Genomic DNA, 16924 nt, shown 5'->3' with positions numbered 1-16924 from the left:
TTTTTTCCCTTGGGTTGTAACAGTTAATTTTGTTGTTCACAATAAATACAGACATTCGCTGCAACAGGTAAATCAGGAGCGGAATAGTTAAGTATTTGCTTTTGCTTTCTAGTGACACCCCGTTTCTAGCTAAGTACAGTGAGGTGGCCACAGAGTGCAAGGATCTTTAACCGCACCCTCGCACAGTTGCAGTTCGACTTTTTATGTCGAGGACGCTGCATGTAAATATAATCATTTGCGTATTTCATGTACGTAATCTGTAGTATTAATTTCGTATCAGCCACTTGTATCCTCTCGTTGTGCAGTTTACAACCACGAATAATTTTTCGGCCGCTGACTGGCGCCTGTTAACGTGGTACGACACGGGGAACAGCGCCGTAATCTGGGTCCCGTCATCCGTGTTGCGCAACCGCAGCTTGGCGAAATGTAAACCGGTCGCCAGACGCTCAGCTTACCGCGCCGCCGTCCCACTCGCAGATGCTCAGCACGCTCGGGAGGGGAGGACGCGCGCCACTGCGCATGCGTTAACACCTCGCGCCCACCGACCCATATCCGGGGGACGCACAAAGCCGATGCGTCATGGACCCGCCCACCACCACCATTCACAGCTGTTGAAGGCTGGTGTCAATGACGTTCATGACAGTTACGAAGTTTTAAAGTTTTCTCTCTTCAGAGATCGCCCACTGCAGCTAACATCTTCCGATATAAAAATACTTCGCAAGAGAAAAGCAGCATGCAAATTAAACCCTTCTTCATCATCCGGCAAAACCTACACTTTTATTGTTATTTGGTGTTTTGTATGTTGAGTCTGTTAGTCTCGCTAAGCCCGGGGTACGGAGTGGCATCTAAAAGTTCGGTGAAATTAGAATTCTGCGCGCAACTGGTTAAGAGATGACAAGACACCGGTTCGGTTAGTTGTTGGTGATCATATTTCCATTGTCGTGTTTCAGTGAGTTAGCAGTTTCGCGATAGCTGACCTGAAAGAGCAATTAGTGCCTACACAGTTTTCGTTTGAAGTTCCAAAAATAGGTGCCGAAACGCACCATATGTAGATGCAAGCTTCTGGAGTAAACGGTTGGGTCAGACAAAGACTGGTGGTAAGTACATCAAAATCGAAAAAGAGACATCAACTGATGAAAACAAACACTCTGGACGACTGTTAACTTCCACTACACCATAAAATGTTCAGAAAGCGAGGGATCTGATTCTCTGTGTTACACCGTCCACGACCTTGGAAGTAACAGATAACACATGTGAATATACTGTATTTTGTCAGAAGTATTGGGCATGAGAAGGATTGCGGCGAAGTTTGTGCCACGACTACTTACAAAATAACAGACATCATCATGTGGAAGTCTGTAAGGAGCTTTAATAACTACTTCAAGATGATCTTAATTTTCGTTCACAGATTGTTACTGGTGATGGAAGTTAGGTTTAAGGCCAGCCCCGGATCTACGGTATTTCCGAACCGGGGCAGAAACTTTATAGTCGTGCCCCACTTCCCCCTACAGCAATTGAGATACGTCGTCAAAAATTTAAAAATCTATTTTTCCAAAAATATATTCATTTTGTAGTGCACATCTACCTGAAGAGTTTGATATGTAAAACTCTATGTTCGAGGAAATGTGGGACATGTTATTTGGTGTTAAGGTGCCAAAGTGCAGTGCCACACCTCTTCACACAGCGTTCTATCGCACGTCACTGTATTTCGCTCTGTGGAAATCAAACTTGAATATATTGTAATGCAACTCATTAAACCTATATTAAGGACAGTGGAAATTAAAATATCTTATGGTGCCTCTGCTGCTCACAAACGGCCGATTTGACATCCTACCCCACTTTAAAAAAACACACACACACACCTCGATACTGTGTGAGATTGTTTGTGACCGGGAAAATACGAACTCGTCAGAAAATTTGAACTCTTTATTGGCTATTAGCTACTAACTTTCTCATTTGTGTAACATAAAATAAAGTATATGAAACATAAAACCAGTAAAGACAAGAGACAAGAAAGATAGTACAATCTTTAGGTCCCAGCGTTTTGTCTCTCTAACCCTGCTAAGATTTCACAAAGCGTGCTTTCCTTTTTGCGAAAGAATCCATCACCTCATCAAAGTTCGTCAAACGTTTTGCCATCTGAAAAAACAAAATGTCGCTGTCTAATACTGAATAAGCTGTTAATACGGATAGTACCCAAGGCTGCTGTGGTTTCTCGATTTGATTACGTCTATTTTTCACTGTCTGCTAGATAAAACTAAATAGGCCTTTCTAATATTGCAGCTATTTTAACACACGTCAAATAAGCGAGGCTGTTTTTGGCAAAAATGGTCATTTACATAAATAACAGGACAGAATATAATTCATGAAATGCCAACATCAAATGCCTATTAGGCCTATTTCAAAGCAAAAGGAAATAGTTTCACATTTCATTCATATAATAGGGTTTCTCAAGCATGAGATCGAAAAGTAGTATTAGTACGAAATTTTGATATAAATCTGGAATCTTCATTCTCCCGTATAATTTGTGTGAAGTCCCAGTTTCTTCTCCTTCCACGTCCTAACAACAAACTTATCACTAATTCTGTAACCATTCCTGCCATTGTCAAAACTTCTGCGCTAACTTCACTAACCCTGCCACAATCACCGGTTTACTTATCCCGTGTTTATTCTCCGGTCAGGCGTTATTACGTGTTCGTACAACGCGTTTTCCGCTCTATTCAGAGAATAGAACTTAGGCGACTGCTAACCGGGGACTGTACAACAGACGCTCAGTAGTGTAGCGAACTGGCAAAAATTTTCTGTCAAAATTTCATTTTCTTGGATATGTAAAAACGCTTATCACTGGCATACCGAATCAACCACATAAACAGAGATTGGTATTCACCCATTCGTGTAGCCCCGTCCACTTTAATCTGCGGGAAGGTTTTTTTTTCCCCCTCTAGATGCGACGGGGATTCCCCTGGCAGACATCACGTACACTACGCACGCATTCAAAAATCAATTTATGATTCGTTCAGAAATTAACTTAGAATGTGTTCAAAAATCAACAGGGATGCGTTTCGAAATAATATGAATACTCTGTAGACCAACGTGCGCTGGATGTTGCGCGCTTTGTGAAACAAATTTGTTTTTCCTTCAAGAATATGAATTTGGCGCCTCCTGAAATTGCCGCCCGGGGCAGATATCCAGGTTTGCCCCCCCCCCCCCTTTAGAACCATGTCTGTTTATGGCTATGACCCTGAAACTAAGCACTCATCGTCATAATGGACTATTCCTACTTCACCTCGACAAAAAAGCTCGACGAGTCAGGAGTCTATATATACAGGGTGTAAAAAATCTACTTACTCAATTTTATGTTTCGAGAAGATAAAAAGAAACAACTTTGTTTAGTGACACAAATGTCACAGGTGCACCGTTTCCCTGCTTGGGGTCTTTGAAGGAGTTGGCGCTGGAATTCCCTTTTAGGCAAACGTTCACAATTCTTTTCACTATTTCGTATGCGACACGCGGACTGAGGAATCTTACCGTCAGGAAGGCTTAGCAGTGCCGGCGTCCCTGGATAAATAATTACATGATTACTGTTTGTTATTTTGTGTTTACATGAAGGTTTGTAATGATGTTTACAGATTCTATATCGCTGATTACATTCTAAGCGGGTTAGTAGACTTGCACCTCTTATGGGAGGTATGCTGCAACAGTCTGGCAGCCCTATTTCCAAGGAGTAGCTTAGCAATTCGTGTCATATTTCAAAGACTTAATAGGCGGCTTCGTGAAGCAGGATTTCTTCGACAAGATCAAAGTGGAACTGGTAGACGTCGCAGTCTGCGAACTATTCAGTTTGCGGAAGATAGTGAACTGAGGACAAACCATGCACAAGCACACGATCGATAGTCAGGGAACTAATACCCCCAACGCCAATATGTGGAACATCCAGCATAAGACGAGTATGCATCCATTCAAGTATCAGAACGTAATAACCTATCAGCTGTTAACTTTGCCCATTGCTTCGAATTCTGCCAAGGCTGTCTACATCAAACAGTAAACATACCTGAATTCCAAAGTGTGGTTTTTTCTTGTTAATGAGGCTGCGTTCACAAGGGAAAAAATTTTCAACAGCCACAATATTCACTCTCGGAATTGGAAAATTCAAAAGCAACTAACTTGTTACAGCATCTACTGACTTACTATGGATGTATGGGCTGGTGTTGTTCAAGACCACCTGATTGGGCCGTATCTTCTGCCTAACACCCTCGGTAGAGGAAATAATCGACCCTTCCTGAAATGTTGAGTGTCTCGCTGGCCGTCAGGCAACGATTACGGTTCCAGCATGTCGAGGCCCCATCACATTTTGCCGTTGATGCCAGAACGTTTAGAGGATGTTTCTCCCTATTGTTGGATTCCCCACTACGTTCTTCCGATCTCAGTCCTAAGGATTTCTTTTCGTGGAAGGAGACGGAGCATTTGATGTACGAGACACCCACGGACACTCCAGAGAGCAGACTGTTCTTTTGGTTGAAGCTGCAGCCACTATTCGTGAAATACTTTATTGTTTCGAGCGTATTAGACCATCATTAGCAGGCAGTGCCAGTTGTGCATTAATGTATATGGATGATGTTTTCAATAACATTTCTGAAACAGAATTCATTACACGGCAATTTGAACACTGTCTCTGAAAATCACTAGCGGTAAATTCTACAGGAACCCATACTGGGGAAAACTGCACCTGTGGTATTTTCGTAAGTATTTTAGTCTATTCTGCACACTAAGATTTTGTAACCTTTTTACACCCTATATATTCGACGAAATGTTTCATAACAAGTTCACCACTCTTGGATAGATGTAGTAGTAGTAGTAGTAGTAGTAGTAGTAGTAGGAGGAGGAGGAGGAGGAGGAGGAGGAGGAGCAGCAGCAGAAGAAGAAGAAGAAGAAGAAGAAGAAGAAGAAGCAGCTGCTTATAACAATAAATCGCTCGGGGCTGCAATCTGTACGTACTAAAAAAATGAATTATTTCAGTACCTTGAGGGGCAATCTAAAGTTGTCCTGATTCGAAACTGCTTGCTACGACAAAAAAATTCGGTGCTTATACTAAAAACTTAACCAGGAACCGAATATTGCAAAATGGCAGCGAAATGATAATTTGTGGGTTAGTCGTTAAATGGGATGTAGTGATTCAGTCGAATAGTAGGTAAAATAGAATGTGGTAGGAGGAGGATTGGTTTCGTGGTCCCAAACGTGGTGCAGCAACAAAATTTATGGTATTTTCAAAATCTTTTCGGAAGAGTGCTAGAATTGTGCAACATGAATGGTGGTTTGTTCACACCTTCTTTCAATGGAATGTTAATTCTCAACAATAAAATAAAGGAAAAAAGTGTCAAAAATGTTGTAAGAGAGAAACGTTATAGATTACATATAATAAGAACATTTTTCCCTTCATTACCCTGGTGTGGTGACGAAGTGTTGTTGAAATACACCATTAAAACACTGCCACGTAGTCCTGTGCAAACTGGAATAACGGTGTGGCTACATGAAAAATTACTAAAAAGCCATCAGTTTCCGACTTATAATTATACGGAAATATCTTTAATCAGTCTTTCGTTGTGAAGTTTTTGAACAGATTAAGATTAAGTACCAGCTCAGGATTCAAACCAAGTAGTGATGTAAGTCCAGAAAAATACGTATAAACGTATATACGGAGTGTGGGAAACATTAGGCATGTACTGAGGTTGTGAGTAGTACTTGTAGGGTCGTTCGGTAAGAAAGGTGAGTGCCTAGGCGGAGTTTCTTCTTTAAGCTTTGATTCATCAGGACTTGACTAGACAACGTTTTACTTCTACTTTCCAAGAGCTTTGTTCTCTGCTAATTACAAGTATGAAGCTATTTGTGTGCGTGTAATACTAATTCCTTAAAAACCTCTTTGTATTTGCATACTTTCATTTAGTGCATGATCGCACTAAGTAATTTGAATATACAGTTTACAATGAGCCCGGACACCTGAGTACATCATCGGTTGAATATAGTTTATCTGCTAATATGCAGAGAAGTACAAAACCACAAATGACGAGCTTGTGCTCTTCAAACACGAACGTTACAAGCTAGATGACGGCCCCGAGTCGGTTCATGGGTAATAAGACTTGTTTCAAGTCCTCGATCGCTGTTTGCCACGTACTTGTTGCATTACTAAACACTAACAACTGCTTCGCGTTCTGACATCACAATTTCATCATCAGGAAGTTATCGAAGAGAAAACGGCACGGTGAATCATTAAAGTCCAACGGTTTGTAATTACTTACCAATTCCTAAGATCATTAACCTCGTTTTGCTCCGGTTGAAGTCTTAACACAAACAAGCCTATCTGTAAACAGTTGCGGTATCACTTCATTGCCTCACACACTGTTTGGTGTGTCTTGCTGCCTTTTACTGGTGTCAAAACGTTGGTTATGATGGAAAGTGCGATGCGCTATCGCTAAGATATAGAGGTTAGAATATATTCGTAATACGTAAAAAAAAGTTTTGCATCGCCCCGGTTCCCAAAACTCGGGAAGATAGACGTTGACTGTGGGTATTGTGTCACACAGTCTCTCTGACTGTTCAGAGATATCACTAAACCCATTCAAAGATGTAAACAACCATGCATGAGCAGCGCCTATTAGACGGAGGGGATCGGACAGCCGGTCAGTTCCATTTATTCCACCAGGAGGGAGATACACGGCTCGTAGTGTCTGTAGTTCAACCATGCCTAGACGGTCCATACCGCGGTTCGATCGCGTCCGGATTGTTACTGTGTGCCAGCAAGGGCTCTCCTCAAAGGAAGCGTCCACACGTCTCTCAGTTAATCAAACCGACGTTGTTCGGACATGGAGGAGATACAGACAGACGGGACCCGTCGATGACATGCCTCGCTCAGGCCGCCCAAGGGCTACTACTGCAGTGGATGACCGCTACCTACGGATTATGGCTCGGAGGAACCCTGACAGCAACGCCACCATGATGAATAACGCTTTTCGTGCAGCCACAGGACGTCGTGTTACGACTCACTCAAACTATGCGCAATAGGCTGCATGATGCGCAACTTCACTCCCGACGTCCATAGCGAGGGCCATCTTTGCAACCACGACACCATGCAGCGCGGTACAGATGGGCCCGACAACATACCGAATGGACCGCTCAGGATTGACATCACGTTCTCTTCATCGATGAGTGTCGCATATGCCTACAGCCAAACAAACGTCGGAAACGTGTTTGGAGGCAACCCGGTCAAGCTGAACGCCTTACACACATTGTCCAACGAGTGCAGCAAGGTGGGTTCCTGCTGCTTTGGGGTGGCATTATATGGGGCCGGTGGTGACCATGGAAGACGCCGTAACGGCTGTACGATACGCTAATGCTATCCTCCGACTGATAGTGCAACCATATCGGCAGCGTATTAGCGAGGCGTTCGTCTTCAGGACGCCTATTCGCGCCCCCATTGTGCACATCTTGTGGATAACTTCCTTCAGGACAACGACATCGCTCGACTAGAGTGACCAGCATGTTCTCCAGGGATGAACCCTATCGAACATGCCTGGGATAGATTGGAAAGGGCTGTTTATGGACGACGTGACCCATCAACCACTCTGAGGGATCTACGCCGTTGAGGAGTGGGACCATCTGGACCAACAGTGCCTTGATGAACTTGTGGATAGTATGCCACGACGAATACTGGCATGCATCAATGCAAGACGACTTGCTACTGGGTATTAAAGGGACCGGTGTGTACAGCAATCTGGACCACCACCTCTGAAGGTCTCGCTGTATAGTGGTACAAAATGCAATGTGTTGTTTTCATGAGCAATATCTACATCTATACTCCGCGAGCCACCTTACGGTGTGTGGCGGAGGGTACTTATTGTACCACTATCTGATCCCCCCTTCCCTGTTCCATTCACGAATTGTGCGTGGGAAGAACGACTGCTTGTAAGTCTCCGTATTTGCTCTAATTTCTCGGATCTTTTCGTTGTGATCATTACGCGAGATATATGTGGGCGGTAGTAATATGTTGCCCATCTCTTCCCGGAATGTGCTCTCTCGTAATTTCGATAATAAACCTCTCCGTATTGCGTAACGCCTTTCTTGAAGTGTCCGCCACTGGAGCTTGTTCAGCATCTCCGTAACGCTCTCGCGCTGACTAAATGTCCCCATGACGAATCGCGCTGCTTTTCGCTGGATCATGTCTATCTCTTCTATTAATCCAACCTGGTAAGGGTCCCATACTGATGAGCAATACTCAAGAATCGGACGAACAAGCGTTTTGTAAGCTACTTCTTTCGTCGATGAGTCACATTTTCTTAGAATTCTTCCTATGAATCTCAACCTGGCGCCTGCTTTTCCCACTATTTGTTTTATGTGATCATTCCACTTCAGATCGCTCCGGATAGTAACTCCTAAGTATTTTACGGTCGTTACCGCTTCCAATGATTTACCACCTATGGCATAATCGTACTGGAATGGATTTCTGCCCCTATGTATGCGCATTATATTACATTTATCTACGTTTAGGGAAAGCTGCCAGCTGTCGCACCATGCATTAATCCTCTGCAGGTCCTCCTGGAGTACGTACGAGTCTTCTGATGTTGCTACTTTCTTGTAGACAACCGTGTCATCTGCAAATAGCCTCACGGAGCTACCGATGTTGTCAAATAAGTCATTTATGTATATTGTAAACAATAAAGGTCCTATCACGCTTCCCTGCGGTACTCCCGAAATTACCTCTACATCTGCAGATTTTGAACCGTTAAGAATGACATGTTGTGTTCTTTCTTCTAGGAAATCCTGAATCCAATCACAAACCTGGTCCGATATTCCGTAAGCTCGTATTTTTTTCACTAAACGTAAGTGCGGAACCGTATCAAATGCCTTCCTGAAGTCCAGGAATACGGCATCAATCTGCTCGCCAGTGTCTACGGCACTGTGAATTTCTTGGGCAAATAGGGCGAGCTGAGTTTCACATGATCTCTGTTTGCGGATGTTTCAAATGACTCTAAGCACTATGGGATTTAACTTCTGAGATCATCACTCCCCTAGACTTAGAACTACTTAAACCTGACTAACCTAAGGACATCACACACATCCATGCCCGAGGCAGGATTCCAACCTGCGACCGTAGCAGCAGCGCAGTTCCGGACTGAAGCGCCTCGAACCGCTCGGCCACAGAGCCGACTCATGAGCAGTAAAAAGGGCGGAAATGATGTTTATGTTGATCTCTATTCCAATTTTCTGTCCAGGCTCTGGAATTCTCGGAACCGGGCTAAGCAAAACTTTTTTGATTTGTGTATTTCACTGTACCGTAACGGTACTTTCATAATCACATCTCTACTCCGCAAGTCCCCTTTATGGTGGAAAGTACTTTGCAAGCGAATAGAAATTTCCAGCAATCCATCCTCGTGGGTAACACTTGTCTTCCCAATACCGGATACATACGAAATAGGTGCCCTGTGCCCCACCTATGCACGCTGATGTTTTAAAATTTACCACTAACTGCATGCTCAGTGAAAAACCTATGTTTAAATGTGTAGTTTACGGTAATATGACAATTGTTTTACAACATGTGTAGTGAACAACAGTTGTTACGAGCACTTGCCTGCGAAAGGCAAAGGACTCCAGTTCGAGTTTCGGTCCGGCACACAGTTTCAATTTGACAGGAAGTTACGATAAACAATCTTTTGAAAATTGGTTCAAATGGCTCTGAGTACTATGGGACTTAACATCTATGGTCATCAGTCCCCTAGAACTTAGAACTACTTAAACCTAACTAACCTAAGGACATAACACAACACCCAGCCATCACGAGGCAGAGAAAATCCCTGACCCCGACGGGAATCGAACCCGAGAACCCGGGCGTGGGAAGCGAGAACGCTACCGCACGACCACGAGCTGCGGGCCAATCTTTTGAAATACTATTTGTTTTATCATTGGCGTACAGGAGCACACGATTCTGACGGTGGTGACATAGTCATCATCAAATAAAATAAAATTCACTTTGTTTGTAGACAGTGTGTGTAAGGGAATGATGGGCCTGAATTATAAGTATCGGCAAGTGTAGCTTTTACAGCCACGTTCTCAATGTGTAACAAGCTAAAAACAAACGAAAACAGAGTAATTTAACTGAAATTAGGTTTCGATGTTAACTATTTCAGTGGCCGCACAATTATCCATATGAAAAACAGGACGTTTCATACATATCGTTTTCCAGCCGCAACGAGAGTGAACACGATATCGAAAACGAGAGATTGTATAATGTACTAGGCTGTACAAATGAAATGACCACAAAGGACAGATTTTTCTCTGAACAGCACTGTGGGCATTAAAAATTAATGCAACAGTGACTGGATACATTATTTTATTTGTATATAAACGTCATGAGGCATTTCTGGTCATCGGGATAGCAATTTTTTTTTTATTTTCAAGGTAGGTCCAGACCTAATTACACACAAGTAATCATTGTCTGTATTTGAATATATGGAAAGTGTGAAAATGTGTATGTCATGGTCGCTGAGGTATTAACCATAATCTCGTTTCAACAACGCTTATTAAATTTTGCGGATTTCTTGGGACTGCGTTGTCCACTATTAAGACGTCAAGGAAAAACTTATATTCTACATTAATATCGTTCAATGTCAACCTGTTTCTCTGGAATCAACGAGGCGCATCAACGAGGACTCATCAGATAGGTTGTTTCACTACTAACACTTCATGTCTACTTACAAGCGATGGTCCAGCACCCAGCTTATCATCAGATCCAGTGTACACTTACCTGCAAGAAAAAAGATACCCTGTATAAGAATGAAATAATTTCTCAGTCATTAAAGAATATTGTGGTTTTGAAAGTTGCAATATACCATAAATTTAAAGTAAACCAGGAAGCGAATGCTGTCTAAGGGCGAGCATGTTTATAAAAACACTTTTAGAGCCTATAATATTTGCATGTACTTTAGAATTCCCAGGAACTGTTGAATACACTGCCGATCTTTTTACGAGGGCTGTTCAATAAAGAATGATCATTTCTTTGACAACATACTTTTACTCATCATCATGATTTTGATGGTCCTTCTCAAAGTAGTCTCCCATGAATGCGATGCACTTCTCACAGCGTATCTGCCAGTCTTCAAATACATGCTGGAATTTTTTTTTTTTTTTTAGAGGTCCTTCAAAATCGCCCAGGCAGCCTTCACCACATCTTCTGATGATTGATAATGCCTCCCACGAAGGTGTTTCTTCATGTTAGGGAATAGAAAAAAGTCACATGGGGCTAAATCCGGACTATAGGGAGAATGAGGGATGCACTTCACGTTGATTTTTGCAAGATATTCAGCAAAAGGTCTTTTGCGCCTGATACGGACTTGCAATGTTTTAAGGATATTCCTGTAGTATTGTCCAGTTACTAATGTGTGAGCAGGTACAACGTGCTGATAAACCATTCCATGACCATCAAACAATGAGATGACCATATCTTTCCCAGCAGAAACAACCACTGTTGCTTTTTTGGGGCTTGGTGATTATGGAGATTTCCACACTGAGCTTTGTTGTTTGCACTCGAGTGTGAAGTTCAGAATATCTTCCGGTAGTTGCTTTGTCACTACTTTGTGAGTAAAATGGAACCACGTGATCAGTAACTCTGACTAAGATCATCAATCTTAAATGCGAATGTGCGTGAGATTATAACGTCTCGTCTTAACAATATTTTTCAATATAGCAACTTTTCTTTATGTTCAACCCACGTGGGGTGTGCTTTGTGAGACCAGTACCACGTGCTTATACAATAGCTTGACCCATCAGGTTAATAGTAAGACGATAGTAACCAGTTCGAGGTTTTTCTTTTGTAAATTGCGTTTCGATGTAATTTATTTTAATTATCAAAATTATTGTGGAGTTACACTCTTTGTGTAAACCAAGTTGACCACGTGAAGCATGTGGTGTAAGCATCAAAGTAGCCCTCCGCTATTCTTTTCGGGAAGATTTCACAGAGAGTTAGTATGAATTTAGTATACCAGTGTGCGGTAATTTCATGACGGACAGGACTGCGCTACGAACGTAATTTCTTTGAGTGAAAATTGAATCGGTCGGTTGTGGTTAATTTCCTCTTGCATATGTTTCAACGTTCTTCGTGTGTTATTTTATGAATGCAGTGTTGTATGTAGTCTCCCGATCTTGGCTCCTTATTTGATGTGTTCCGTAAGATTACAAACTCACATTTACACAATCCTAAATAAGGCACCAGTTTAGTTATGAATCAAGTTTGATATGCTGAAATTTCAATGATCAATGTTAATATAAATTTCCAAATATAAACTGATTTATTTCTTTTTATTTAAATTCTCTTATATATATATAATCACCGGTTGCCGTATGACTATTAAAAGATTATAATTAATGTTAGTCTGGTTGGGAATTTGGTAAGCTAGACTGGATACCTGGCGAAACAGTTGCTCAGTAATGCAAGGTTAACTTCCCCAGACAGCTCACAGCTTTTAACCCGCTTTTATTGTCTATCAGCACCGCCTTCAGAATAAATTAATGCAACTACATTACAGTTTCTCATTGATAAATCGCACTGAATGTGGGTCGTTTGTGGGTAGATCATGTTGCGCCCGGTGCAGAAAGGAGAAACGTCCTCCAGCTCGTGCCGGAATTTGACCGTGTCAGTATCTTAGACTATGACACTGCGGTTTATAGTTCCGCAACACTTTTGCGGGATGCCATGACAGCGAATATTGAATCAACGGGTTCAGGAGGGCATTACCCAACGCCACACAGGATCTCATCGCTACCAAGCGCCTAGTGCCTGAGGAGATTGTTGGTTCGGCCGTCGTGTGTTTGAGCCCGGAAATGGGCAAGTTTGCAGCAAGCAAGTGACCATATTGAAAGTGCAACTTCTACAGCACCACGGAATATCAGCACAGTAGCAGGGAGGATCGCCAACAGTGGTGCGCCAACAACACTTGCCAAGTGGTCGATTTCAGGCGAGTCCCAGTTCTGCGTACAGCATCACAATGCAGTAAGCTGAGACTTAACCCTCGAGCGGGCGCGCCTGTGTATAAATTGCGCCAACGCAACCAACATTGTCTGCACAGTTCCATTTTCTTTTTTTCTTTCTTTTTTTTATAATAGCAAGCCCCTACCTATGCCTGCAATATTGTTTCAGCTAGCACAGTGAGAAGTTGTGTTGTCATACGTCCCCGTGAGCTACAATAATTTAAAATAAACTGGGAGTGTGTCATCTTAGTGTACAAAGCACGCCACGCGCCCCGTCATTAAGTAATTTTTCCTTGGCTTATTTCGTTCCTTTTAATCCAATCAAAAGATAACACAAACAAGCGGGTATATCACTGTGCAGAGCGAGATCAAAGCTGACAGACAACGAGTTTGATTGGTTACTCAACAACGATTCAGAGTTCAACTGTACCAGACAACGGAAACTATGACGACTCTTCTTCAGAGAAATTTATCACACGACGTGACCACGATTCAGATTCTGATCAAGTCCACGAGTCAGATGATAACTGATGAGCCACTATCCACTGTTGGAATTTTTATTGGGAGGGACAAAACATGTAACTGGAATAAAATATGTCCTAATGTAACTTCGAAAACAAGAAGAAAGAATATTGTGAAAATATCTCCTGGGCCTACACGTGTTGCCAGAGGCATCACAAGTGAAACAGAGGCTTTATGGACAATACTTTGCATGGAAATGATTGATTAAACTGAAACCAACAGTGCCTTGATGACCCTGTGGATAGTACGCCACGACGAATACAGGCATGCATCAATGCAGGAGGATGTGCTACTGGGTATTACAGGTACCGGTGTGTACAGCAATGTGGACCATCATCTCTGAAGATCTTCCTGTATGGTAGTACAACTGCAATGTGTGGATTTCATGAGCAATAAAATGGGCGGAAATGATGTTTACGAGGGGCGTTTGAAAAGTATGTACAAAAATAAAAACTACTTACGTGTTTGGGGTAAATTGTTTTTATTTTTCGACATAGCCTCTTTTTAGTCTTATTCACTTCGTCCAACGCTGTTCCAATTTGTTGATCCCTTCGGAATAATAGGAATTGTCCAAGTCTGCAAAATAGCTATTAGTTGTTGCAATCACCTCCTCATTTGAATAACATCTTTGTCCCGCAAGCCATTTCTTCAAATTGGGGAACAAATAGTATTCCGAGGGAGCCAAGTCTGGAGAATAGGGGGGATGTGAAACGAGTTGGAATCCTATTTCCATTAATTTTGCGACCACAACTGCTGACGTATGTACTGGTGCATTGTAGTGATGGAGAAAGGACTTTTTTGCGGTCCAGTCACCGGCGTTTTCCTTGCAGCTCAGTTTTCAAACGCTCCAAGAACGATGAATAATATGCACCTTAATAGTTTTACCCTTTTCCAGATAGTAGATGAGGATTATCCCTTGCGAATCCCAAAAGACAGTATCCATAACTTTTTTCTGTCGAAGGAATGGGCTTCGCCTTTTTTGGTGTAGATTCTCCCTTGGTAAATCATTGTTTAGACTGTTCTTTGGTCTCAGGAGTATAGTGATGTATCCATGTTTCATCCACAGCGACGAAACGACGCTTGAAGTCATGCGGATTCTTTCTGAACAGCTGCAAACCATCCTTGCAACTCTTCACACGATTCCGTTTTTGGTCAAGCGTGAGCAATCGGGAAACCCATCTTGCGGATAGCTTTCTCATGTCCAGATGTTTATGCAAAATATTATGTACCCATTCATTCGAGATGCCCACTTCATCCATCACCATATCACGGATTTTATCAATGATTTCTGGAGTCGTAACCTCCACAGGTTGTCCAGAACGTTCAGCATCACTTGTGCCCATATGGCCACACTGAAAATTTTGAAACCACTTATAGACTGTCCTAATCGAAGGTGCAGAATCACCGTAATGTTTATCAAGCTTCTCTTTAGTCTCCTGCGGCGTTTTGCCTTTCATAAAGTAATGTTTAATCACCACACAAAATTCTTTTTCGTCCATTTTTTCACAATCACTCGACTTTGATTCACACGAATGCGAAACACAAAGAAATAGACCAATATGGCTGAAACTTGGTGTGCGTTCTTTCCAAAGATGCTACTAACTAAACATGACCTCGATACGCGCCAGTGGTGCCATCTCTCGGACTTTGCACGGACTTTTCAAACGCCCCTCGTAAGTTAATCTCTATTCCAATTTTCTGTACAGGTATCGGAACTCTCAGAACCGAGGTGATGGAAAACTTTTTTTGATGCGTGTACCTTCAGAAAAAAACTTCGGAACGTTTAAATTTATACTCGTTGCTAAATTTCTCTCTCTCAGTAATTCTTTTCTTGCCATCGCCAGTCTACGTTTTATACCGATCCTACTTCGGCGATTATCAGTTTCTTTACTGCAGAAGTAGCAAAACTCATCTAGTGGTTTTAGTGTTTCACTTCTTAATACCCTCAGCATCGTCCGAATTTATACGATTACATTACATTTTCTCACGTTTTACTTTTGTTGATGTTCATGGTATCTCTTTTCATGATACCATCTCTTTCGTTCAACTGCTGTTCCAAGTCTTTAGACGTCTCTGACAAAATTACAATGTCATCGATAAACCTCGAAGTTTTTATTTCTTCTCCCTGAAATTTGATTCCTTCTCCAAGTTTTTTTCTTTGGTTTCGTGTACTGCTTATACACTGAACTCTGAAGAACATCGAGGATCATTCGGGAGGACGACGGTTCAATCCCGCGTCCGGCCAGCCTGATTTAGGTTTTCCGTGATTTCCCTAAATCGCTCGAGGCAAATGCCAGGATGGTTCCTTTGAAAGGGCACGGCCGACTTCCTTCCCCGTCTTTCCCCAATTCGCTGAGATCGATGACCTCGCTTTCTGGTCTCCTCCCTCAAAACAACCCAACCCAACATGGAGGATAAGCTACCGTGTTACCCTACTCCCCTCTCAGGTTTCACATCTGATGCCGCCTTGACATCTGCTAAACGACTTCTTCACGGTGTTGCCCTTTTAATGACCAGCTGTGTACATCCGCATTCGAGTCCGCCCTGCGATCCCCTTCACGACCGCCTTGCCCTCGCCACGACAGCGGAAGTGATAGGGGCGTCTGGCGGCTACGGAGCCCTCACTTGCCGGGGCCTCGCATAAGCGGCGTGGCGGCCACAGACCCGCCTGGCGGCTGATCGATGCCGCTCCGGCCGGGCGGCTGCAGTGCTGGGCTGGCGTCTCGGCCACCGGTGCCCTGGGCACAACCTCCGCCAGTTGTCTCCAACTTCCGTGCACTGCTGGCAACGGACAGCACATTACCGCGCCAGAGATCACACCAATCCACATACTCAGCTGCGCAAAACACCCCCCCCCCCCCCACACACACACACACACTACTGATACCTACCGCGCACTTACATCGCCCTCCGTATTTTATCCTTCGTTCGGCAGTCCGGCATGGTTGGTTCCATAAGTATCGGAAGACAATTTCAGAGGTGCAGAACTCGATCCTTCCGACAACGCTATGAATTTCCTTTCTGCATAGTAGACTTGACTTCAACATATGGCAGGTGTTTGTACATTGTGAGGATCTTATTTTGGGCAGCATTTTACCTACATTTTATTCGGAAGCTGGTTCTAGCAGAAATAATTCGTTTCCTCAAGCTACGCTGCAGAATACAGCAGCACCGAGAGAGAAACTGTTTCCCACGCAGGCATCGGTAACGGATGTACCACATGGCGCACTGGCGAGTCAGTGGCGTGAAGAGATTTAGCTAGCTATGAGAGGGAATCTTGCCTGGGCGATCGACTTCGGGACTTAGGCCGGTATTACACTATCAAATTTCTTTGTCAAAATCTTTGTAATGGTGTAATAGGGAACTTTGTCAAATGTCGTCCAATATTTGA

General features: G+C 43.0%; 1 protein-coding gene across 2 annotated transcripts in view; it reads right to left on the bottom strand.

Annotated features, from left to right (window-relative positions):
- The window catches only part of LOC126483789 (E3 ubiquitin-protein ligase AMFR-like), a 335711-nt gene that overhangs the window by 232325 nt on the left and 86462 nt on the right, over positions 1 to 16924 (bottom strand). The window lies entirely within an intron of this gene.

Source organism: Schistocerca serialis, chromosome 6, assembly GCF_023864345.2.
Source record: "Schistocerca serialis cubense isolate TAMUIC-IGC-003099 chromosome 6, iqSchSeri2.2, whole genome shotgun sequence".
NCBI lineage: Eukaryota > Metazoa > Arthropoda > Insecta > Orthoptera > Acrididae > Schistocerca > Schistocerca serialis.
The sequence above is the reverse complement of the archived record's forward strand: the minus strand, read 5'-3'. Positions and strand labels throughout refer to the sequence as shown.